The following is a 27,767-nucleotide window of genomic DNA, read 5'->3' on the forward strand; positions in this document are numbered from 1 at the left end:
CTGTTCGGTGACAGCAGGAGAATGCCCCAACCACAGTGTCTGGCATGTGTCAGTCTAGTTATGGAAATAAATACACCAAGAAAAGCAGCCTGTAGATTTAGAGTCTGTAAGAGTGGCATTTAATGCTTGCCAGAGGTACACTGCCATGCAGTGGGACTGCAGGATCCTCACGCTGTAACAATAACTGAAATAAGTTACAATCAAAAACCAGCAGTATTCCCTGTGCTAAAACAAAGTTTCTAGAAAGTCATTGTGTAACCTTGGCTATCCTTTACAGAGGAACTACAGAATAAAAAGAACAAACGTTTATGGCCTCTAAGCACATTAATTTTTCCTTTTAAACGCATTAACCACTTTGCAACTTAGATCTTCTGGTCAGGCTTTCATTAGAATAGATCTGAGAGGCAGCCATCCCCTTGCAAATAGAAATGTCCACATCTGATACAACAGGGCACTTTTTAGTACCCTGTATGTAATGGGTGAGATTCTGCAAGACATGCTCTATAATTACTGTCACTTAGTAGGAAGTTTAAAAGGTTTGTTTGCAGAGCGATCAGGTACTTTCTACTTTAATAATATTATTTACTGATCATTTGTTATTATTTATGTGTGTCTTAACGTGGCCATCAGTGGAAAGAAGTTTTAAAGAGACAATTTAATAATACTTAAGGAGCAAGAGTTCATACACCCCAAGTGTATTATTTTAAGTTGAAAAATGAACTGTGAAATGTTCTTGCAGCAGGGGTTTGATTTTCATGGCAATCAGCTATACACAATAGGATTTTATTTGTGTAAGAAATTATCTGTAGGATTGTGGTTTCTGTGCTAGATACATGCCTGATACTCATGTAGTTGTCCTTAAAAAAAAAATCAAGGGGCTTTCATGCTTACCTGTCACCTTGAGATAAATAGCAAAATTCAACTAATTTCAAAGGAAGCCTGACTGAGCCTGAGAGAGGCAACAATAAAATGAGTAGTATTGGGCAACCATTCATATTTATTGAAAGTGTAAAAAAGATTAATTTTCTGCGTAAACAAATCCACACATAATGCATCCATTTCTACTATTATAGTCCAATAAAAGTAAACAGTGTCAGAATTGATGGCTTTTCCTTGTGAGACAGATAACAGCCACAAATGAGGCTATGGAAATGAATCAAACTAACTAGGAGTGCAGTTCGTGTCGTTCACAGAGAGCAGGAAAACCCAGCAGTCACGTAGGAACAGGTTATGCGACAGTAATTGAAAAAACAGTGAACTTTTCTTCATTCCTCTTACACTAAGAAAAAAAGCTTTAATTTTCTTCTTTAGTTTTTTTTCTGAGTCTTAAAAGATTAGGAATGATAATGTAAGCCAGTGGCAGCCAAAGAAAAGAGAAAAAAACCCCTCGTGTGATGGTAAAGTTTCACACATTGACAAGTCTCTGTTAGCTCCATATACGAAAGCATTTTTAATCCAGGCCGTTTCTTTGTGCTGTACTGCCAGATGACTCACTGATAGATGGAGGAGTTTGTAGTGAGGCAGACATGAAAACTGTTCCTTATTATAAACCAATATAGGAAATTGCATACAGAAAAACTATATTTAAAGACAGACACACAAAAGAGTTTAATGAAGCTGTTCCTGCAATCTCACTTCAGCCTCCCCAGGCACAGACGTTTCCTCACTCCTCCCAGCATCCCAGAGACACACTGACACAGCCAGCAACAGAAACACCCTTCTGGGGCTCCACTCCCAATCACTGAACCCTGAGAGAAGACTTTGTTTTGCCTTTTTTTAAATTTCTGGCTTAATTACTATTCAACCTGTATATGAAAGGAGACAGTGACCTTGTTCAGAGGTCCCTGTCCAATACCAGGCTGGATTATAGGGCTTGCACAGAATATGGCACTGTCTTAAGTAATTTACTAAACATGTTGCTTGACTTTGCAACTCACTGCTCCCAAATTGGAAGTTAACCACTCTTTGCACCAGTTTTTCCAAAGAGAAAAAGACAAACTTGCTAGCATGTGTGGTCCAGTCAGCTATCCATTGACTCCATCAGAAGAGAGTAAGTCCAAGCTCTAGTCAAGTCAGCAACAGACGCCTCTTGACTTCAGTTCAAGGTCCATCACTGCAAGAAAGTTGAAAAAGCAGGTGGCAGCAGGGTTTGTGTCTCCCATAAACACTATCGTCTGTCCAAGGAAGCTGCAGCACTAGAGAGCAGAGGAGCCTGGGGCCCTGTTCCTCTTTGAGACGGGGGCAGTGATGGTGCCTTGTAGAGCTGGCACCACACACCTGCCCATGTCCTCGTAACGTGGCAAGAGGGGAACCTGTTTGGGAGCAGGAGCCCAAGGACTTTGGCCAAAGCAATGCACTTGGCTAAGCCTGTGGAAAATTAGGGACTTGTGACTCCAGACCTTGGTAATCCAGATGATCCTGTTTCAAGTATCTGTCCTCAGTATTTGGCTCAGTAAAACGTCCTGCAAAGTGCTCAGGAGGAACAGTTGTAAGTGGAAGAGCCAAGGTCTGATGGAAATCCTGGTAGAAGGATGAAAGATGAGAGCTGCTGCTGTCTACCTCTGCCAGCCCACTGCTGGGACTCCAGGCAGGGAGAGAGAAACAAGACCGCTTAGACATCCAGATATTTTAAGATCTTATTCTAAGATAAACAATATCAGTATTATTGCTCTTATTTTCAGAAGGACTTGGCCCCTGTGCAAAGTTATCTGACAATGTAAAGCACAGGGCTATGTCCCAGCTATAGTGCTGGGAATCAGCTACCAAAGGCACAAGGGATGTCTTAAATTCTCTCAAGGCGTCTCAGATGACCTCAGAGATCTGGACATGGGTACTGCTTGTATTTTTATTAGTTAAGACTAGCCTGATTACCCTTTTTAGGGAACCTTTACGATTTAGAAATACACCATCATTCCTTTACCCCTTCCAAGACCTCTAATACAGAAGAAATTCTGTCAAGACTGTTCTAGTTGTCATACAACAGCAAGAGCTGAAGCTGAAATTAAGAGCCAAGCAAAAACATAAATATATTTATGCAATGCCAAAATACATGTTTCTCCTTAAATCGTTAATTCTTTCCCTTGCCATATTGGAAGCTAACTCTGAATCCAATAAAGCAAAACAACTCACAGTAAATTACTTGCAAGTGAAAGAATCAGATCCAAAGGTTTTTTTCTCTCCAACCTAAGTTAATAAATGGAACAGCTACACTAAGTAATAAAGAGAAAATATTTCTAATTTATGCAATGTTACAAAAGCTATATCCATCAAGTTACTCCGGGGAAATGGACTGTAGTAATAGATTCCCTTTAAATATAGCCAAGAAGGAAATTAAAACTGGCTTAAAATAGAAATAGAAACCCTCACTATAAAATTATATTGCTGAATGACAGTGTCCAGATCCAAAAAATAAAAGTCCCAAGTCCCTGTGAGATAAAAGTAAGACTGACTCATCCAAATTATTTTATAAACATTTATGTTAGAAGAACATCTCTATATGACAATTGTAAGAATGCCACAGCAGTATGTAGCCTCCACCCTTAAATGTGTTTCTGAATGTTGAAGATATCACACACATCTCTCTCTCTTTAAGGAATAATTATTGTATTAGTACAACATATTACTTCAAGTATTTTTGGTGCTTGGCTAACAGGACAAAGAGACACTCTCCAAGTCACAATCCAACCCTAGCAAAGATAGAAATAAAGTCAAACTTTACACATAATCTTCACATTAGCAGAGTTTTCCATAGCTGACTGAGCTGGTCCTTCTCAAGGACACCAAAGCTTTCAGCTAATGAACTTTCTGAAATGCATGGCATGAGTCTTCAGCAAGAAGCGCTTCACTATACAGATCTGCCCTTGTAGACCTCACTGTGTGCTCAGGTAGACACAAAAACTCTTTCTAAGCTGGAGGCAGAGTTCATTGTGAAAGAAAAAAAAAAGCTGTGAAAAGATTACTATTCATTTCTCATCACTTCTCTCACACCATGAGATCCTTTCTGCACAGCCTGGTGGGGTTTCTTTGGGACAAACACACACACATTATTTTACATTAAAAGAGAGAGACATCATTGGAATGGCTTGTAGGCGATAGCGTTATATGTCCTAGATAGTTTGAATAGTTTTGCAAAATCTTCTGCATAAGTAAAAGTAGGGAGAGAGAGGACAATGGAATTGAAAAAGAGAGAAGAATGGGAGAATGAAAGAACAAGAAGATAGGAGTTATCCACATTTGCGTTTTATGTACACAAACTAAAGTCAGCTTCTGCAAATTAAAAATAACAGAAATTTAAAATAGCTTTTAGGTTATGTTCCTAAAACAGTGACTAAAAATATATTTTCCTGATCATGAAGCAAGGCAGCACACTGTGCATTCGAACTAGCACGCTGGTAGGCAAAAAAGTTGATCCAATACCCAAGAATGGGAAAATTAAACTAGTTAATTGCTGTTTTCATAAAACCTCCATGTGTCCTTTATGAATTCTTCCCCTGATGTTATTTATCCACTGTTTCAACCCCAGTATAGCTTAAAACAGAAGTTTCCATGATCTTCCCAAATCTTCTATTTTTTCTATCTCTGTGGACAATAGTCATCCAGCCCTACTTCCCAGGTAATAACTTCAATTCTCCTTCTAGGTCAAAGATTTTTATGCATCTTATCTCCAAAAATAAAGGTTTTCCAAAATATAAAGCTTTTACTAGCTTTCCTGAAGCTAAAAGGTTTTTTTCAAATTTTCATGTCTTAATTACAGAAATTTTTTTCTTTGTTTATTCCAAATTCTGCTGCACAGATTGTTTTCCTTGCATGAACTGGTGGCTGTGACATCTATATTTTCACATTATACTGTCTTCCTCACTTCAAGCTCTGATAGCATGAGCTGATTGTTTACCTTTTCATGGTCCTTCACAGGCCAGCTGACCCATCCAACACTGAGCAGTTAACACAGCTCTAAAATATCCACAAGCGCTCCCTCCGTCACCTGTGTGTCAAATTTTAAAAGACACATCACTATCTTGCTAACTATCCTTCTTCCTTACCTAACTCCCCCAAAATTTGCTAGATTGTTTATCCTCAAGCTCCCCCCTTTCTTCCCCTCATGAGGCTTTTAAGAAGTCTTGATAGGAGTCTGCCTATTGGCATGCGAAGATCAACCGCTATCATGCTGACAAATATCTTCCTATTACCTTGTTTACTCTAATCTATCTGTCAACATCCATCATATCTGGCACTCGTATGCTTAGACTATAACATTTGTCAGCAGATGTTGTCTTTTTCTGTTCAACAGACCAGTATGGCTGTGAATTTTAGGCGTTCTTCCCCTTCCTAAAAGCAGGCAAGTTCATAGTAGGCCAAGTAAATAGACTTTTGTTGCTCTCATTAGGAAAGGAACCAAAAAGCTTTAATGCAGGGTTTTCTTAATTGAGACTACAGAAACAGGATAAGAAAAATGTAAAATAAATTTTAAAAAATATTAAATATGGCTGGATTCTATAATCGAAAAACAAAATGCATTTGCTTAGGTTGAAAACAGAAGAGATGGAGGGTGGGAGAACATAGTCTAGTTTAGAGCTGAGGGACAAGGATTGCTCTCACACAAGGAGCTCCCATCTCGAACTCGTGAGCTGCTTTGTCAGCCCAGCACTACACACAGCTGGGAAACGCAGGTCATGCATCATCTGCAAAGCTATGCTTTCATGCACGTACAGTTTCCTTTGATCCTTTACCTATAGTACACAATTACCATTTCAAATCAGACAAAGCATTGTCATTGTGATAAGAAGGCTAGATAAAACGGATAAAATATGTATTTTAAATCTAGGTTTTGTTATGTTTTTATTCTTTGCTCTTATTTTTTAATTACTTCTGATTACTATCAATAAAATGTCACTCATCAATCCCTAGAGTTTACCAGCTGGAAATCTGAGGGTGTATGTTTAAAGGCAAAGAACTAAAATCCACATTTGTTGGACTATGCTATGTTTAAGATTCACAGTGAAGAAAACAGTCAAACAAGAACCCTGATTGAAAAGAGACAGGCAAATATGTATTCCCAAAAGAATAATAATAATAAAACACTGAACTTCCTTTAACAACAATATCCTAGGAGTCCCTTCCTAGAACCTCCTAGGATTTCCCATCTCTGCAACCTCATAGGATGTTCTTGTCACCAGCAGGTACAGGCTGTAGAACTAAGCCAGCACATTGTAGTCACAGAGAGTACACAAACACACAAAGATACCAGTTTTTTCCAAATCCAATACAGTCAGCTGTGAGAGTGAGAAGCCCAACACCTTAAAAAGTTTAGAGTGCTCTTCATGTGAAGGTCCAGCAGAGAAAGGCTCCTTCAGTACTAAATTACTGAAACTGAGTGCTGAAAATAGGGCATTTTCAGTAGATAGAACTAAGCACAATCATCCAGGCAACCTCTATTGCCTATATTTAATCTTTTGTATTCAGGAATACAACCACAAATTTCTCATTAGAGTCCAAGATAAGCCCTTAATGGTTGCAGTCATACGTACACACAATATACTAGCCATGGAAATCACTTTGATTTTCCAACTAGTTATTATTTCCATACTTCACTATGAGCTGGTTTAAGTGATGAACAAGATTTTTGCTTCACCTTCCCAGGTCAAGTTAGTAGATCTGAATCTCTTCACAGGCTCCAGGGACATAATTCATCTCATAAGAAAAGAAGTAATAATACAAGTAATAGAACCATCAGGGAGGAAAAAGGAACATTATAATTACTGTCAACAATATAGATGTTCTTCACATGCTGAAGTCCTCTCAACTTCTCTACATACAGAGAGTTATTTTTCATACTTTGCCTTTGAGAAAATATTGAATAGATTACATAAATATAATGTTCAGGTTTTGCATATGCTTGTTTGGATTTTGAAGAGATGGAAAGAAGAGAAATGCAGCTACTCTTGGGAAAAATACAATCTTGAGGCCTGATTTTTCAATTGTATCAGCAAAAGGATTGTGGTAACGAGAAGTGAGGGGAAAGAGGACAATGATTAACATCAAATGCTGTCCACAAATCCTGACTTGCTCAAAACTTGCCTGCAATTTTAAGAGATCTTTTAATGTGTTTGATAAAAACAGCCTTTCACATGACATCTCCAACCATCTTTCTACCAGATAGTTTCACTGAATATTGGAGATTTTCTGTGTACTTATCAGTTTAATCTCTTTGTAACATCATGCTCAATTACTCCTACCAGTGGTCTTCTGTCTCCCACTTCTACATCACGCCTGCCACACAGACATTCCCCAAACAAGCTAATAAGTGTAACAAAAAAGATCACATTATGCCTTCATATTCGTGTATGATTTTGATTGCACACAGTAGAATTTTTAGCTCCAAAGCTTAGGGATTTTTATAATCACCACAGATGTTATATTCAGTGCAGATGGAACTTCTCACTCAAAACCTGCACACTGTTATAAAACTGAACCCCTACAAAGCGTGTGGATGAAAAAGCATTCAAAACCATTTTTTCTTGCAACTGCTCTCTCACACATGTTTGCCTGCACCCTCTAGAGAAGACAGATCCACCGCAATAGGGCTGCCTTGACAGCTAGCAGTGTGCTCCTGCCAGATGAGTGAGAATTTAGAAAGGAACCAGTTCATATTCAAACAGCTTCTATAGATTGCATCTGGAATTATACCATCCAGGCCAAACAACTGGATTGTTCATTAAAATCATCTGATTGCCATGCACTTGTCTTTGTGCTCGCAACAAAAGGGAGAAAAAGAAAGAGCTGCTTTTTTCAGTCCTTTGTACTATCATCTCTTTCTATTAGACTCTGCTATTGGACAGAGATTTTGCCATGATTGGTTTCTTTGACATGTATTTCTATTGCCTTTCATCTGAAAGGAGAAGGTGGCTAAAAATTAAGCGAATTGTTCATTAAATAGCCACCCCTGCTTTGAGAAAAGGTTATTCTTTCTTTGGATTCTTTGATGCTGCGTTAACGATGCCTCTCCTTCCAGAGGCTTTGTGCATAAAAGGCAAGCTCTTGGAGAAAAAATTGGAAAATAAACCTTCTCCCCTCCATCCTTTCCATGATGGTAATTTAAAAGATAACTGTTTTGAAGATAAAGTTGATTTCTGATAACAAAAGACCCACTGTTTAAAATGGAAGTCCGCTACTGTTAGCAGATGACTGACATGAAAAATGGTCCAGCAGAAGGAGTGGCCAGATTGGCTCATGGGGACTTGCAACAATGAAAAATAAAGCAGCAAACAGAAGTCAAAGTGACTCCACAAAATGATTTCTGGGCTAGAACCATATTTTCTTCATTTGTATTTTTGTTTTAACTATTGGTGCATTTAGACACAGCAGGAATGTAGGTCATCTCACATGAAATTACATCCTAAAAAGAAAAAAAAAAAAAAAATATCACCCAGCTCCTTGCTTCATCTATCCTCAGTTCACTTGTAGTGCTGACATTCTGAATTCTGGGAGTGCAAGCTGTGTGGATTACATGGTGGTTTTTTCTTCTCTTATATTTTTTCTATTACTGCTAATACAATCAAGTTTACTTGTTCTTATGAAAAAAGGACAAGTTAGAGGAACACAAAAAAGGACAATAAAAATAAAGATTTGCTTGAGATTACCATTTATTATTTCTTGAACACTGCCATCTTCATTCAGGATATGTATATAGGAATTTGTTGGTCTAAGCCCAAGAAAAATTTCTAGGCACATGAGAAATTTTCTGCTCCTCACCCCTAATACGAAGGCCAGAACACACATAAAAACCAGTTAAGTTCTCAAAATAAGGTGTTGCTGAAATGTAAGTGATGTACTAGCTTCATATTCTTTTTGCCAAAGGATACTTTCATACTCAGCTAATTACTGAAGTCTACACAGAGCAAAATATCAAACAACTCAAAAGCACCAGCACCTACGATCTCAAGACAGATGTAGAAAAATGATGCATGATTAAGTTCCTTGCCTTGAGAGGAAGAACATATACCAGTTGTTTTTTTAAATTATTCTACAGCATCGTTCACCAACTATGAATGTATTGTCCAATGAAGAGGCTATAAGTATTACCCAAAATCTCTAAACCCCACCAAACACTTTAAATATTCAGCCAGCGACACAGCACAATTCTACAGCTACACAGTACAGACCTCCAGCAACACTAAAATGCACTCCTAAAACATATTAAGGATGATTTTTTAATCCTTACTCATATCAGTAGTCATATCAATCTCAGCAATAATACAGATGTGGAAAAGGGCAGCCAGATAAAACTCTTAATTATAGAGACGTAAGGCATTTGAATGACAACAACTAGGAATGCTATTAATTATCATTCTGGTTCCTCTACTCAACCGCTCTCATCCTCAAAACATTTATATCCTATGCGCAAAAGACATCACCATACCCTACCAGACTAGGGTGGGTGGAGAAGTACTGAGCAAAGGAGACAGAAAATAGGTGAAAAAATACACCGAAGAGACTTGGCCAGGAGGCATTAATACTAATGGGCTGGACAGGGGACTCTGTAAAAGTCACTTCAGGAAGACTTTGGGTGCAGTGCAGCAGCTGCATACACACAGTTACCCACAAAGTAAAGGGCCTACAGGATTCTGCCTGGGGAGATGCTTAACTAGTTTGCTGACCCTTCACTGACTACATACAAGCTGTGTTTGCTTTTTACTAATAAACGCATGTTTGCCCGGCTTCACAAGAGATTTCAAAAGAAGGCTTGTCACGGAATTTCTTCATTTTAGAAAGTAAAACTACCTTGGATTTTTCTTTCAGTTCCATACGCAATTAACCTCCAGAAAATTTACCTCAAAAATTAATTCTGGGGGGAAACCAGAAAAGACTGAAGAATTATGTTGTACTCAACCACTGTCCTGTCAACCTATAACTAGCTGTTAGATTCGAGGCCTACAACACTTGCACTAGCATAGCTTAGTGGTGACCAGTGTACAGGACATGCTTAGGCTCTTATGGACACTGTGGGGAAAAGCCTCTCCTTTGTCCGCACAGAACCTTCCAGTCTGCTTCAATGACAGCAGGAGAACAATGAGTTGAAGCCAACACCAGGGCAAGGTCCTGGAGCATTGCCTTCTTTTTATCGACATCCTCTTCCTCCGGAGCTGAGTGTAGCTGGCTGCCATTCCACATATACTTCTATTTGAGTCCCAGGGACATCTGGAGAGCACATCTGTTACAGAAGACGTGTACAGCTGGGTGTCTGCAGCATATTGGAGCAAGGAGACCCCCAGAGGTCTCAAATATGTGTTGAAAAGCAGACCAGAAAGTCCAGTACTCATGAGGGTCCATATGCCAGTGCCACAAGGGACAGGAGCAGCAGATGTTTCTCAGGCTCCTCTGGGGTCTTCCAGTCCTTTCTCTCTCCTTCCTTCCAAAATACCAACACTGCTGGAGTGACAGGGCATCTACAGCTGCATGTTGTCCTGAGGTTTTGTGGATTATGGACAGTCAACTTTGATTTAACATTCTTCTCCAAAGTCAGTTGGTCATCTCGTTCTGATCATCCTTTCCTACAGCTGTTTGCTGCCAAGGGTGCTAGCAGAGCCGGCACTGTGAGAATTGTCTAAAAGATGGTAGTCATTCCTGAGACAGTGGGTAACACTCAAAGTTTTCAGAAGAACACGACAGGTTTACAATGGCTGTCCTGAGCTGTGAGCCCAGACACCACATACATACTTCCATCTGGCTATTGATGAGTTCTAGAAAGGTCTGAAAAACTACAGCTGCAAAGTAAGCCTGAAATAGCTCCAAAGTAAACCTGAAATAGAATTCTGAGAGGTGTTTGCAGAAATAATCAACAAAGATAAGAATTTTTAATTGATGACATCTTTTTACTTAAAAAAGATAAAATCATGGGAGCAAAACCCAGTAGAAGGAAGAGACGGATAAATCAATACAGCAGGTGGAACCTACAGTCACAGAAAAATTATAATCACATCTGTTGTTCTTTTGTGCTGTAAAGTGATTTTACAAATCAGAGAGAAGCTTGAATATAGAAATTAAACTCAAATTTTAGTCACCCTAAAATGTGTTCTCCATTCCAGAAGTTATATAAATTACTTCTGCAGTTTGTTTTTGTTTTGGTTTTTTGTTTGTTTGGGTTTTTTTTAACTGAAAGCTTTACAACCCATCCTCACTATGGTTTTAACTTCATAACTCTCTCTCCATTTTGGTCTCACTGGCCTTACTCCTTTGTGTGCCTCTCCTGACATATGATTCACAGTGTATTATAGAGCCTGAAAAGTTCAGTTTTCTCCCAGCTTTGTTACTGTTCAACCTTGGTGCACAGTGTGGTGGGCTTAGCTGCAGATGTTCCACCTGGGAGAGACATGGGGGAGAAAGATGATCTACTGCAGCTCACAGACCAGATTATTTAAGGCCAGATAGAGGCCGTAAGAGGTAGCCTTGTTTATAGAGAGCTGCATCCAATTGAGTGCATTTTTCTGCAATTACACTCAATTAAAATAAGAGGGTTGCTGTGTTTTAATAAAATGCTTTTCTTATGCTGTCATAGTCTAAGCAGTACAAATAAAATAAGAATGTTAACAAAATATACATAAAACCAAAATAAGAGTGAAAATGAGAAAAAAGGATTTTAATTCTTGTAAAACATAAGCAAACTGAGGTATGTTAGGTTGAGATCATGCTCTTCTCAGAGTTTCAGTACACGAACTGCAGGAACAGAGAACAGTAAAAGATACCCATCTTGTGAAATTTCTGTGACAGAGAAGGTAGGAATCTGGCTCATACATACACCAGTGTAGAAAAAGAATAACCACATATTCAGGTGAGCAAACTGGAATATTCCTTGGCAGACACAAGTAACCATTCCATTTTACCCAGCTTTAACTAGGAGTTAGAGTACAAGTCAGTTGATTGCAACTTACTGTTTCATCTCTCACAATTCTTTAAAATTAAAATGGAAAGGCTGAATGACCGTAGGTGTAGCAAACATGACTTTCAGTGAACATTTGAAGTAATTGGAATCAACTAGCCTGGAATAAAGGAGACTTGAAGGGAAACAATAACAACTCTCAGATAGAGAAAGGAAATTATATATCATTGCATGCTGCACAGCCATAGTATATGTGCTGTTTTGACAAACATTTTCTCCATATGATTACAGTGACATTTATTAAAATAGGGAAACTAACCTTTGGGAGGGAAGGGAGGAGGACATTGATTAGCTGTATCTCATTTTCTCCCAAATTTCTGGATTTAAGAATCAGAAGCTGAATATAGCACAATGATGACACATTTGTTTAGAAATTATTTTGTAATGGCTCATCTCACCTTACGTGGGTAAGGGATAGATTTTGTCACTTAATTATATGTATGAAACATCACTCAAAAAGGCCTCAAAGATGCGGTGGAAGCAAGAATATGTCAAGAAGTGAAGGGAGTAAGCTGCAGATGCACAGAGCTGATTACAAACCCTGTTCTGCTAACAGTACCCAAGAGGGACCTCTTTTGAAGTCAGTAAAATCTCACTAGCTTCAGTATGGTGTTGCATGGGAGCCAGCCCTCTCACTCCATATGTCACATTTTGTTTTGTTATCTACTAAATTATCTCTGTTTTTAGAGTCCTTAGGACTTGGAACAGGAAGGAAAAACAGGAGACTAAGATTCAGTATATTCACTGCTAATACGTATCTCATGCTCATCTCAGGCATTTATCTTCACCTCCATATAAAGGTCCATTTTTAGTACATTTTTTTCTATTCTGTGGAATCACAGAAAAATGCCTAATCATTAACCAGCTGAAGATACCCCTTCCATCTGAGACAGTGAGACATATAGCAAGCCTTTTCTGAGCCAATCAATCTTATTTTATCACAGTGGAATACTTCATTATTCCTACAGAGTTTTAAAACTATTCTGTTTCATTGTACTTTTTTCAAGTATTCTTTCAAGGAATAAATCTAACATACACAAAACTTAGATAAAGAAGACAGCTTGCTGCTAGGAAGTTGGTGGGCTTGGTTTTGTTGTTTAAAAATGAGATTTTGCAAATCCTGAAAAAGGTTTGAAAAGCAAGAGAATTGTGTTATTATTATCATCACTACAACTACATATTTACTAGCTTTGCACTTGTAAAAAACTGAAGCAACAAAGGAACTTTAAGTGAACCGGCCTTTTTAACCTCAAAGAAGGAAAAGTTAGGAAGTTACCTTGAACAAAACTGCATCCTTGAACATGTCAGTCAAGCTCTTAAACTTTGGAAGGAAAAAAAACCCACAGTAATATTTTCAAAACGCAAAAAAAGAAAAAAAAGGAAGGATACGGTTTCATTACTATGAAATCAACAGTATTTCAGTTACTCAGAAAGTACTAGCAGAGGCAAGGACAGCTAAACAACAGTTGAGCAGAACATGAGAAACAGCTGGGATCTACCCACCCCTTTTGTTATTCAAACAGAATTCAGCTGCAACAAGGGAGGGTTAATTTCCCTTCATCCAGTAAGGTGTGGGAGGAGTAATCAGGCTCCTCCTTGACTTCCATCAACCCTGGCAATACAGGAAATCATGCATTTTTTGGGAAAGGTTGCCTGATTTTCTCTGAAGGTTTAAGGAAATAAGGAGCACAGAAGATTTCTCAGCTTTAAAAAAACGCCTCACAACAAAAAACCCCCAGAGAAACAAAACATGTAAAGCTGAACATCCTGAAATATAAGGTCTGCTGTATTATAGCTAAAAACTAAGGCTCAAGGGTCTGAACACCAGCTGACATTCATGTGATTTCCCTGATGTCTGTCCTGTCTGCAGCTGCAGAATGATGCCTGCATGAGGATCCCAATGTTTCTCTCCTTACCTGACAGCTGTCAGTGTGCAGCAGACGTAAAGGTAGCTCACAGGACACTTTCTGTTTATCTTATGTCTAGTAAGGAGCAGAACACACAAGGAAAGTTCAGTCTCTTTCTATTTTTGGTAATCATACAGCCTTTGCCAAAGGACATTGCCTCAGTCGTTTGCACATGAGCACAAATCCACTCAACTGCTCCCTCAAATGCCCCATCACTTCACCCCTGCGGCTTGCTCTGGGTGATCAATGCGGTACAATCTTTGCTTCCCTCCAGTGTGTTGTACGAAAGAAGGGAAAATGTAGGAATGGGGAGGATATTCACTCAGTGGTCCAAGGTGGATCGTGTTTTTATAACTGATTAGCATTACTCTGCAGTTGCATTTCTCATTAAAATCCCTTTCTTGAAGCTAGGTACAATTTGCACCATGTTTTCCACTTGTTTAAGCTTCAAGCTGTCGCTCAAAAAATTAATTTTAGCTGGGTTCATCTTTCCATCACAATCTTTTTGTCACAGTGGTTGATTAATTCTATGTCATTGTTTGCTCTTTTACAAGATTAATTGCAGGATGAGAGAATATATGACATTCTGGTGAGGGAATATATCAAGTTATTGTAATTCCACAATGCTGGAAAGCAACTTTTTTCCCCGCACCTAAACTCAGGCAACAAGCAAATAATGTAGTGAAACTGGTTTGGTCTGTTATTGGATAAGTAGAGTTGATCAAAGGAAACACCTTCTTTAGTGGTTTGGTTAAGTTTGCCACCTCAGTGCTCATTCCCTCCAGTTCCATTCTAGTCAAGCCCTTAAAGTCTGAAATGTATCTCCTGAGATGTTGAAGCCATTTCACAGCCCAGATACACCAACCACAACGGACAGCTGTAGGGAACGGTCTGGCATTAAAACAAGTACTTCCTCTGGAATTTATGCCAACACTGAAAACATCCAAGACTAATAGATTTACCAAACTGCAACAAAGGAACAAAGATAGAAGAACCAGCAGTTTTCCCATCGGTTGTTGCAACAGCAGGTAGGTTCAGAAGAGACTAGCCTGTGCTCAGTGCAACGCACACATCCTGGGCTCTTAGTCCAGGCTTGTACATCTTGTGTTTCCCTTCCCTGAATTTGGTGTGTTTGTTAGGATTTTAACTTAAAGATGTGAGCCACTGACAAATCACAAGATGGTCACATTTCCTGGTATGAAACACTGTGACAGAGGTTTTCCCCAAATGAGGCTTGTCCCATTCCAGTCCAGGAGAGCTGACACCTCTGGTTTTAATGCACTCAAGATGCAATACATGTATGTAAAGGGACTGGGAGTGGGATTTGGGACAATCTTTCCTTAGTCCATAATAGCATAAAATAATCAGTACTTTGTATTCAGTCAGCCTTTCATTGGCTTACTTCAGTGTACGTTTATTTCCCCACAGAGCTGCTTTGCAAAGCATATCTTCAATATTGTATGATGCTGTTATACTGTTCTTTTCTGTACAGACTTTATTTATTCAGCTCTTATTCCATTTATTCTGCTTACTGATTGTTTAGAAGAAATACCATCCACTAGTTAGACAACTCATTTGATATTTCTCTACTGGTTTTTCATTTAAACTTGAACATATCGTTTGTGTTCTTAATTTACCCCATTGTATAGAGAAATAAAAGGTTTTCCAGAAATATCTATGCTCTTCAGATGCACAACATTGCAAAGGCTTTTTTCCTCCTGCAGTGAAGCCGAAGAGAATATTCTCTCCAATTTCTGAGAGCAGGTTTAGGCACTGCTTGTATAAATTACTTTCATTAATAAAGCAGAATGAATTGCTTTGTATTGTAATAAATTAAGACACCCAACCCAAAAAGACTGTATTAATGCAATAATATTGTCCATAATCTGCGAGATTTTGCTCTTTGAATGAAATCAGTAAATATAGATAGACTGAGAGTGAGTTCTCACAGTGTGTAGCAAAACCATGTAAAAAGAAAAATGCTTTCTGTTTTACCTTTTTTATTATTTTTCCCCATTCAGCTCTACTTTTTGCATGAACAAAGTGGGGGTTTTAGTATTTTGGTGTTTAATATAGTCAGTGCTCATTTGACATCATTATACTATATTTTTGGTGGTTTTTTCTCATTTTCTTTTATAGGTTTTCTAGTTGCACTTCTCTTCCCCTCCTTGTGAACCAATTAAGCACATTCCATTCATGGAAATCCCTCTTCAAATTTTAATTCAGCTTTAGTTGTATCAACATCAATAAAAAAAAGACAAATACAATACAAATTAACCTGGTTTGAGTTTTGCCTGTGTATGTGTCAGAGATGTGTCAAAGTCCTGTTGACCTTTGCAGAGATGGGGCCGGGTGTGCAATGCCAGAAATACTGGGGGTTTTGTCCCATGCCACTTGTAACCAATCCAGTGAGACCAATGGGGACTATTCATGTAAGAAAAGCTAGTAAGGGGTATCACTTAGCTGGTGTTAAACTCTGTAACAGAAGTAACAAACAGCCTGGAAATAGCATTTACTCCAAACTGTCTTGATCTGCATGAATATATGAATACAACGTGAACGTTGATCTGAATTTTGCAACTGTCATTGAAACAGATTGTGAGCACTGAAAATACCTCCACCTCAACAAGGAGATAAATAGAGCTTTACTTATATTAATTGTGCTTTTGTCTGACTTTACCCACAGTTTAAAAAAAGAAAAAAATTATATAGGAATGTACTTCAATGGAGTATGTACATTTTTAGTCATTGAAAGCTCTGCTGTCTACTTTTTCCTGAGGAAAAACCACTCTAGTTTATCCAAGAAAAATATGCTACAATGTTGGAAGCACGTACTAGTCTGTTATAACAATGGCTGTCTATAAACAAAATCCCACCTCTCCCCAAAGCAAGGGTCTAATAAAGCATTTGGAGTTTCTGTAAACTGCATTAACCTTCTCACGTAGCAGTAACGGGAACCTACTGGAGTGACTGGATTCAGCTACTGAAACAAGTTTTTGGTTGCTACTCATATTGGCCAAGTCTTCCCATAATGAATTCTGCTTGCAGAGGATTACTGAACACAGTGTGAATGCATAACTGACCACCTGAAACTTCCATGTCTAGAAAGCAGGGGGGAATAAAATCCTGTAAACAGACTTTGTAAACATGTTGTCACTTTAACAGCATACAATTGCTCCTTGATTTCTGCACCGGTATTGCTTTAGGAATCAGGAATGCATGCCTAAGACCAAAACCCAGCAGCCTGTCCAGTTTCTTCTGTTTACTGCTTTCAACGTTCAAATTTTCCAACGTGCCGTATCATATCTTGAGGCAAATCCACCTCCTAGAGTTCAGCCCATAGAGGAAAGTAAACCCAATTTGCCTTTTCCAGGTAAGAAAAATACACTCTGTATGGGGAACTGATGTATGCAATTGAGTGAAGTCATTATTGATGTTAGAGCATCAAGTCTGTGATTCTGAAATTCATCCAATGACTTTGGGGACTTACTTTGCAATTTAACAGGAACTACATGACTAAGTCCCATCAGGAAAACCCCATGAGTAACTCAGAAAATTTCAGTATAAAAATTAAAATTCAATTAATTAGTCTGGGGAAAAAAAAAATCTCTGTGTTCCTTATATCCAGGTAGCAATGGTGAAATCATGCCCTGTGCAGAATAAGCAAAAGAAATATGTGAGATGATGTAAGTTATGAAGAATAAGCCCATTCTAAACTTTTTTCCCGCAGGAATATTCAATATATCCCTTCATCATGAGCATTCCAATGCTGCACTGAAATGTTCAAGGTGAGTAATTTCTACAATTCCTCTTCGGTCTCAGCTCTCTCAGCCTTTCTGCACCACTGAGTAACGCATTTGGGGGAGAATTTGCAATTTCTTGTCACAAGGCAGCATCCGATAATCAAAATGTCATCCATGTTATAGTCTGCAAGTGAGGAGAGGAATTAATGAGCCACAACGTATACGTAAAGAAAAATGTATACTTAATTTTAAAAAAACTCAGTTTTTTCTCCATCAATGAAAAGCTTTTCTTAAGTATTTACCAATACTGCAGGATTACTCAAATGCTTGAAGCTTGTTATTTGTTTAAATATCTCATAGCATGAGGAAACTTAAGTTAACACACAAATTGCTCTCATGTTCACAATATGCAATTTTTCCTAGTCTTGGTGCTCTTGGGTGTTGTATTGAACAATGTTAGAGAGTATTAATAATTAGGTAGAATTGCACCCAGAAAGCATATCTGGATATATGAAGCAGTGTAGGATCTTACAGGGTTTTTTCCTTCCCTCCAGGCCATAATGCTCATTTAGCAAAAATGTGAAAAAGCAAAATATACATCAGTAAATCTGATGTGTAAATTAGAGAAGTCTCAAAACAATTTACATTTTTATACATCCCTGAGGAAGTAGGACACTTTTATGAGCTACTGCCAGGTAGCACATGAATAACTGCAGATCCAGTTGCCTGGAACTTGTCAAAGAGCTTAATGGGAAGATTTATGAGAACTTCAAGCTTTAGATTTCAAATCCTTGGTATCTGTCAGGCTACACTCTTAATACTAAAATTCTCATCCCCAAAAATGTCTGTAAATGCAAAATGAAGCTATAAAGAGTTGTTAAAGACCTTTATTTTGCATCTTAAATTCTATTCTCATGTTCTTTCAATATGCTTTATTGCTGGGAAGTCCTTTGTGCTTGGAAGTAATCTTACAGCTCATATCAGACCACCCCGCCTTACTTTTCCCTAAGATGTTTTTAGTTTTTTTTTTTTTTTTTTTTTTTTTTTCCAGCATAACGATGCTAACATTTCATTGTATTATTTAATGTCAGTAACTGGGATGACTAGTTGTTTTCCTTCCGAAAAGGGCTGTTAGGACATTTTGATTCCTGTATTGGTTCACTTGACAGGGGAGGCATCACCTGCTTTGCACTGTAGGGCTGTGGTCCCATGGCAGGGGACTGAGGATGATGGGGAATGTAGTTTGGTAGGAGACAGCAAATTCCTGTCCTTGCAGCTAACACTGGATTACATAAACAACATGGATATATTAGTCTCCTTTGAAAAAGCCAGTGTGTCTATATATATACATACACGCACACATATCCATTTATACACACATATACTATATATACACTTGCTGTTACAATGAACATCTTGCATATATGTAATTGAATTTAAGAAAAGGCAAGTGTCTAAGTAAGAAAATGCCGATCTGCAGCAACTAAACTCTTGCTCTGCATGACCACAATATTCGAAACCACTGCAGCATGCATTTTCAGACATCCCATTTTTCAGGAAATTGCTCTTTGACTTACAGGTTTTTAATCCTAGCTTTTTTTTTTTTTTTTTACTGGGAAAAGACACCTTTGTTTACTTACTAGAAAGGAAAAGATTCCCGAGCTGAATTATTGCTCAAATAACCTAATTTCTGAGGAAGTCCAGAAAGGGAAAACTTACGGGGAAACCAATGGGGGTCTAAAGCTTTTCTGGATAGTTTTTGGAATTTAAATTTTTGGTTGGTTGGCTTTGTGCAAAAGTTGTCTTTTTTCTTAATATTGTCATCAAAACCAACATAGTTACACAAAAATTATGTTAATAAATGATACTAATAATAATTTAATACAAAATTTTCATACCTCAAGGTCACTATCAATTTTATTTATGGATAATAAAATTCACAGAAAAAAGAAAAACAGTAAAGACTGTTGACTGTGCCTCTGCTGAAGATGCATCTTACTAAACAAAGAAACGAACTTGATAAATAAAAGTTTTATTTCAAGGAAATTATATTAGAAAAAATATTTCTAAGTTTTCATGGCAACATATCAAAAACTCAGCATCTAACATTCAAGAACAAAGCAAGTATTAAGGTTTCTGACCAATTCTTAGTAATCACTTTTTGAAATTCATTAATTTGGTAAATTATACAATCTCTGGAAATGTTTCAAGCACTTTTAAAGAGCTTTTCTTTTAAAAGAAAAGGAAAGTATATCTTTATAAAACTGTGTAAGATGGCATTTGCTAGGAATTGACAGAATACTGGAGAAACAGTATTCTTGGCATATTTTCAGAGGTTACCCCCTGTCTATCATAGGATATAAGTGAAATAAGATGATACCCAGCAGAAAACATTTAAAGTTCTTTCAATAACAAGTCTGCAGCTTCAGTAGGCTTCACTGAAGTGGAGTGACAGATTGCATAGCACAGCATTTTATCTTTTTTCCCCCAAATCACCGATATTCCTCTTGAGGTTAAATTTAAGTCAACAGAAATTCTTAACTCAAAGAGGCTTTTTTAAGTGTCTAGAACAATCTTTGAAATATTGTTAGGACTCAGCACAGCATCCTGTCAGAATAAAAAAAGTGTTCTATGTTCAAACAGAGGGTGAGATTTCCAACCTGAACTTCAGTGCAAACTTGCCATTGCTTAGCAGCAGTAATTTCACAATGCTTTAGTCAGAGGTATAGTTGAAGTTCAAAGTTAATAAAGTGAAAACACAAAAGTTTACTAAATTAGTTTATGGCAATTGACTTCAGTATAGAAGAGCAATGACCATTTCACCAGGTAGAAAAGCCTTGGGGATTATGCAGTGTATCATACAATTAGTTGGGTAAAAGCAGGAGAATAAGCTTTGCTGTTACCGTCTGGAGTAGCAGAACCTGTAGAAGCCATTCTTCTACTAGTCAGAAAACTCTTTTCCCATCCTCACTGTTATTTTAAACTCAAGTCCTCTGATTCTTTATGCACAGAGTCTGCCAAGGTAGACAGCTTCCAAAGCAGTAAGAGCTGAAAGGGTTAAAAGTAAGGAAAATGCTTGGTTTCTCATTTCTAGTATCATCTCAAGTTCTTGTGGTGTCAGTCATGTAAAAACTCAACTGATTGAATAAAATAATGGCATGGCTTGGCTTGTCAATGAATATTTTCATATAAAATCAATAAACTACTCCTGGCTGCTCTTCACATGCATTGAACTCCAGCCCAAATGAAATACCCTCTGGTTTTGTTTTGTTTTTTTTTTTTTTTTTTTTTTTAAGTGACTCTTTACAAACTAAACTCTACTTATAAATGAAATTGTTCTGCTTTTCCTTCTAAACATGAAGAAAGTAATTTTCAGAAACTGCACATTTGAATTACAAGAAGCTGACAAGCCATATGGAACCACTAATTTCTAACAACTTTTGAAGCTACAAATCCACTTAAGAAAGTGGGAAAGGGAGGAGAAACATTTTCTCCATCCAAGTTCCATCATAAAGGCAAGTGGTAGCCTCGAAGCTAAAATTCTCAAACCAGGTCTAAGAGGATTTTAGCAGTTTTAATTACGGTGAATGGAACCAATATAATCCTTAACATACTCTTGACTTCATATCATCTACACAAATTATTAGATTCTGCCTAATCTAAAAATATGTAATAGTTTGTTGACTCACAAGTAATAAATCAAAAAGAATGGGGAATAGGAGAGGGCAAGTGGAAAATTAAGAAACAATCACAGAAAAATGAAACATCAGGTATTACAAGACACTGTACAGGTTCCAGCCCTGTTATTTTCTTTCAGCCTGGGATAGTGACTAAGAGTAGGCACAAAGAGCTACTCAACTTCAGTTAAAAACAGCAGGTCTGAGGCCACTTCACCTCAAGCTACAACAGCAGGTTTTTAAGCTAGTCACCTTAGATGCCTAATGCAACAGAGGAAAAAGTAAGTCTTGCACGTCCTCGCGCCAGTACTGTGCTTTCATAACCTCCAAAGATCTCTCAAATGCTGGTGTGCGGTAGAAAATGTTTCTGTTATCGAACTGTTTCCAAACCACCTCCTAAATCTGTATCTTCCTTTCCTAGTGATGACATAGTCCAAGAAGAATGTGAAGGAAAGAGAGAGGGGAGCTAATTAAATTGTTTGGCTTTTAATTTTTTTGTGGGTTTTTTCTTTTCCTTAGACTTTGATTAAGATTTGCAGCTGTGGGAAATCCCATCCTGCTTTCTGGTTAGCATCAGTATTCTTAGACTGTACTTTGAATTAAAAGACACCATCATGCAGGCTTTCCGTTTACTCTTCAGCAATTTTTTCTTTGTGCTTTTCTATGAAATGCTTCAGTTTCTTGCCTGTGTGTAACAACAGTGTTGACACGTATTTGACAGGCTGTTTGGAGGGGTTTATATCCCGATATTCATCAGTAATTGGTCAACAGCAAGGAAAGCTCTTGAGCTTACTCTGAGCTTCTCCATGGTGACTGATGCCACAACCTGCTTTATCAAGTCTGCAATTGCCCTGGATACCCCTACACCCTCCTTTTCTCCCTGGCTTTACTGGCTTGAGAACAGCGACTCTGTTGCCCTCATCCTTTCTATTAATCCTCTTTTTAGTGCCAAATGACCAGAGAAATACTCAGAAAAAGTAATGCCTACTCATCTCCTGGAAGACTGGAGATGGCCTCTAAGCATGAGATAAAAGAAATTCTTTATATAGAGTGTTCCCACAATTCTGGCCCCAAGATTAAGATTTTTTTTCACCTCAAAACACCTTAAAAATAACCATGTGCCTCTGGCATCTTCAGTAAAAGAAAAGAAGAAAAGACAAGCCAGAGACAGAATATCAAGATTTCAAGTTTTATAAATAACTTTGAAATATGCTCTCTGTGATTTGTTTTAGAAATGCCAAAAATCTCTCTAAGTAGAAACTGTTTTACATGTATTACTAAAATATATATAATGTCATCATCTTTTTTTTTAATGCCATATATCTTTTGTCCAGAAGATGGCTTTTCCCTACAGCCATAATTTCCCCCCTAAGAACATACTCATTGTGCACCAAGTGCTCTCCCCAGTATGGGTTTTGAGAAGGTACTGGGCCCCACTTCAGCTACAGCAATGTAAATGCAAACTCACTCCCACTTGCTCAGGCTGGAAGCAAAAGCCGTATTTCTACATAGCCAAGATTTTGCTAAATAAAGTATTACCATCCACAAATGAACTCCCTAAAGATGAGGACAGCAGTGCTATTGCTTCTCTGGTCGTGTCCTGCCAAAGGACTGCAGAGCTTCCCCTGATGGATCATGTATCCGTATAGCAGTATGAACCAACCATGTTTTCATAGCTCATCAGACCAGCGCTGACAATACTCTTCTGGTTTCCTCCTTCTGAGGAAATTTTACAAAGAAACTATAAATTGTGAAAGAAATAAGAGCCCTGGACTTCTCTGTCCTTCCCTTGTTATCCAGGAGTTGTTTTTTCCCCTGCAAACACCTGCAGGTAGCACTAATTAGTAGTCATGATTTGGCTTTCTTGGAAAAATAACAACTCAAACAGCCCTTTATCAAGCCTTTTAAGAACAGGACTTTTTTCCCCAAACCTTTTGCTTTTTACTACCTCTATGTAATTATCCACATACTCAGATCAATTTATTATCCTATGCATAAGCACATTCTCTCTCATTTTTCTTTCCCTTAGGACCTTTACATTAATATGACGACTCAGACTTCTCAAAACACCCAACTGCAAATGCACTTTGATCAAATGATGACTCAAGGAGACTCAAAGATTACTTCTGCAGGGAAAGACAAGGCAAATTGATCAGTGCTGTCACTGGTGAGAAACAGCTCCTGAAGGAATAGTTCTAAAATGCATTATCTTTAATGTAATCAAAGGAACACTTCATTTAATTTTAAAATGCCTTGCAATATTTGTTAGTGCTATCGTTTCAGGGGGTTACAGGGACAAAAGTTAATCACACTGACTAGACAAACATTTAATTGTTTAATTAAGGCTATCCTACTTTCTTTGTGCAATATTTTTCTAATTTGGTGTATGCATAGATTATTTTTAAAATAATAACAGTGTAGGGGTAAATAATCTTTCAGGGTAGAGGTGCTGAGACTAAAGATGTAAGAAGGTTGGTGGTCTATGAAACTAAAGAATAAAAAGATGTTTTTCTTACCACCTCATGACACATTTTAGATTGAAATGAGAAGAGACTGGGCATGCTACATGGCATGGTTTTTCCAGAAGTCATGAAGCAGATCATAATCCACCCATGGATTACCCAGGCAGCATGAGTGAAAGTTTGGTATATTGCCTAGACACTGCTCCCAGAGCCAGTGATTAGGAGGAGTTTGCAGCCTTCTGCCTATTTTGCTATTTGGCTTGGCACTTCCTTAGGAAGGGGACGTAGCTGCAGCAGCAATGGAGGGGGAGAGGGTCTCCAGAGGCAAAGGCCTTCCCTCACCAAGTAGCAAGAGGTACGGCTAACAGAGGGAGCCAAAAGCCCTTAAATCCAGGCAATCTGCACCTGGACCTCACCCAGGCAGGGTGGCAGATGCAGGCAGCAGAGCTGACACACTGCACACACCAGAGAGAGCCCCCTGTCCACACGGGACATGAGGCATGTACACAAGCTAAAACTTGCTTTTAGCAGGCTGATACAAGGCAGGCTTTGAATGCTTGGGCTGAATCAGAAGAGTGTATTTCTCCTCTATTCTTCAGTATTCCCATAGGCTTTGGAAAACAAGTTAGTATCCAAGCCAGCTCTTCCTTATGACTTTAATTTCTGTGGCAGTGATTCATTAACCTTCTGTTTTATCCACTCTGAGATGATGATGGTATTTACTTGTTAAAGAAAAAGAGAAGTTTATGAACCAGTGGAAAGTGGACAGCTGGATTTAAATAGTTAAGAGATATAGCAGGAAAGAGAAGGAAGAATGTGGAAAGGTTGTCTTGAAAAGTGAAGTTCTTGAAGTGGAAGACAGTGAGTAAGATTGATGTTATTTTTAGGGATCTTCCAATGTTTATTCCTTATGTAACAAGCCATAAAATGAATGTTAAACCTTTAAAAGGGGAAGAGATGGAGTCTGAAGAGCTTCTGTACATTCACAGGACATTGGACTTAAATCAGGAACTGACAACAACCCTGTAATAGCTAGAGAAAAGACCAGAATAATGACAGATGAAAACTAGGATTGCACCAAAGGAAAGATGAACCAAACACCAGAGAAGCCTGACTAGTAAAGCCAGGCCAATTGTCTGTAAACCAAGTGAGAACATGTTCTCCCTGTCCATCGGTAAGCTATGTGGTTCCCTAAAAAAATCATTTGCCTCTGTATTCCATGTTTCAATGCCAGAACATGATGTCCCCTATCGTGGCATAAAACCAGAATAAGACTATGGAGCTTTGCAGGGAGATTTTAGATTTATAGCTGTCATAAGTAAAAAAATTTGTATCTGTGTGATTTTTCTCCCCACAGATTTTTCATATGTGCTCTCTTGTTCAAGAAACTATGTTGTCAATAATTTATTTGCAGCCCTCTGACTCCAACTGAGCTCTACAGCAAGGAAGTTCTGTTTAGAGCCAGCCTTTACTCTTTTCTGATTTCCCTTCTGTGAAACCTACCCCCTGCTCCCAACAACCAGGCTTAAACATAAGTAAATTTTAGTGAAAAAATGCCTGTTAAATAGGCACTTATTCACTAGCATAACAGTACCAAATCATCAGCAAGACCCAGGATTTAAGTAACCAATATAAATATTTTCTGGTGTTCATTTCTCTGTATTCCTACAGTAATATTGTGTTTGAAAGTTTTCTCCTCAGTAACACGGGCAAAGAAACAGCTATTTTTCCAAGATGTCAACCCCTGTTCCACCATTGCTCACCTTCACACCAGTCGTCGTCTCACTCAAGCGGAAAAGTGAAAATGGAAGTAGCACTTCAAGTCAAGAAAATAAAAAAAAAAGTGCTCTGAACGTGGCAATTTGAATAAAAGCATTTCTGTGCATCCTCAGTCTTTGTCACAGAAACAAGAAAGTGAACACGTTTGGTCTGCTTTTCATTTGCAGCTATAGCTGTGGGTGCAGCTGCAAACAAGAGCTGCTCCCAGAGAAAGCACTTGCCCAGGATGAAGAGCAGAAAAAGTCTCTTTTTAAGATAAATCACAAAATAAAACTGAAAAAAGATAAAGCAGACTAAAATTCACATGAAAACATGTCAGGTGAAAATACAGTTTATGAGGGTAAGTAAATAGCACTGCAATGCTGAGTTCCCACCTCTTCTCTGCTCACACTTGCAAAAAGAAAAAAAATCATATTGCATGACATTTTCATGGGAAGGGAGGGCAAGGTTATGGAGAATGCTCATGGTTACAGCACTTGATACATGAAAATACCATTTAATGAGTTGAAATTGCTGAAAATACATAATTAGACTCTGGCATAAGGGCAGTAAAAGTGCCCCAGCTATAGCTGGCTATTAAAAAATATTTAGTCCACTCCCAAAATCTGTTACAGAGAAATATTTTTTTCCTGATTCACCTAACTAGCTCGAAGATTTTCTCAGGAAGCTAAGCTTTAATGGATCTCTTCTGTCAAACAGCACTAACCAGGTTCAACCTGAACTGACTGTTGGGTCACTGAGGTGGAAAATGTGTAGAACTGCTTTAATATTCTAGAGCTTGATCATAGGTTTGTAGCTAGTCATGCCACTTACCTGACTTGCAACGCAATTCCCTTCCACCACACACAGAGTCTACATAATGAAAAAGGGATTAAATTTTCCTATTTCAAATAGCTGCATAATGCTATGAGAAAATCTGGTTTGCAGAAATAAAAAAAAAAAAAAAAAAAAAGAGGGTATGCTTACGCTAATTTCTCTTCAAGATTTCATTAAATTCAACAGCAGCAGCTGCATTTACAAAAAATCTCTTCCCCAGGACAGTTACTCCAGATCTGACTATATACTTAAAACTCAGCATCAAGATCATTTTGAGTGTAAACTGATTTTAAGGGTCCTCTTCCTTGGATGGAAGGAAAACAAGAAGAAAGAACATATACAAACAACCTCTTTTGCTCTTTTAAATGTTTTAAAGAATTTTAACTCTTGCTAAGATCTTTTTTTAATGTCTTGTAGCTGATGTTACAGAAAAAAACTGCAAGAATTTCATCTACTCTGTACTGGGTGCAGTCAGGGGCAAGTAATAAGCAGCCAGGCTCCAGGATTTATTTGCAATAATCCTGGTTTCATGCCGCTAGCCACCAAAAAAAAAAAAAAAAAAAAAGCACTATCTGGAGTATATACTCAAAACAAGTACATTGCCATTTGTTCAAAGTGGCACCTGATAAGTTAGGCTGAAAAGAAACGAGAGAAAATAGTTTCTGCAGGCTGGTGCTTTACAGGTGAGCAGAAGCAGCAAGCCACTTCCAGGGAATGGAAACAAGAAATAAGTTGAGGACTTTGAGACAGAGAAATTAAAGGGTAAGGAGAGGGAAACAATACATGTCCTCAGTAGGAATAGACAGAATTTCAGCAAAAGTGCTCTCATATGTGCTTAGTAAGAAAAAACCTTGTCAGAGCAAAGCAACAAGACCCCAAGGCATATAAATCTCTGGCCACAATCCAATTGCTAAGTCCCTCCCCAGCCTGGAGTGAGTCACTCCAGATGAGGCGAGTACTTTCCCATTTAATGTAACTGATAATTTTCCAAATAGCACCCATGGAAGAACACTTCTGTCACATACAAATCATCAAAATAAGGGATTGTTTCTGCAGCACGGACTGGTCCCCTTTATCAGTAACAGGTTAGGGTTAAAAATAAAACAACTGTTGGGGCTTTTTTCCCCACTTGTTTTACACACATTTTCTACCACAACAGCATCAAGATGTAGGATGCTTAAAGTTTATTCCAGCTTTAATTTTCTTCACAAATTCTTCATTACCTTAACAAACTAAAGGAGCAGATGCATCCCTGGGAAGGTTTCCAGACTGATTTTGAAGAAAGTGAGACATCCAATACTTCCTGAGCTGAGGTTTCTGATCAATGATAATACCACACAGGATCAAAGAGCTCGGAGTAAATAACTGATGTGTAGAGTTGTAAAAAATGGTTAGGATGCAGATGGTTTCTGTACCTCCCCATGGACTCCTGCTGAAAATATAAACCGCTG

Source organism: Strix aluco, chromosome 13 (assembly GCF_031877795.1).
Source record: "Strix aluco isolate bStrAlu1 chromosome 13, bStrAlu1.hap1, whole genome shotgun sequence".
NCBI classification, from domain to species: Eukaryota; Metazoa; Chordata; class Aves; order Strigiformes; family Strigidae; genus Strix; species Strix aluco.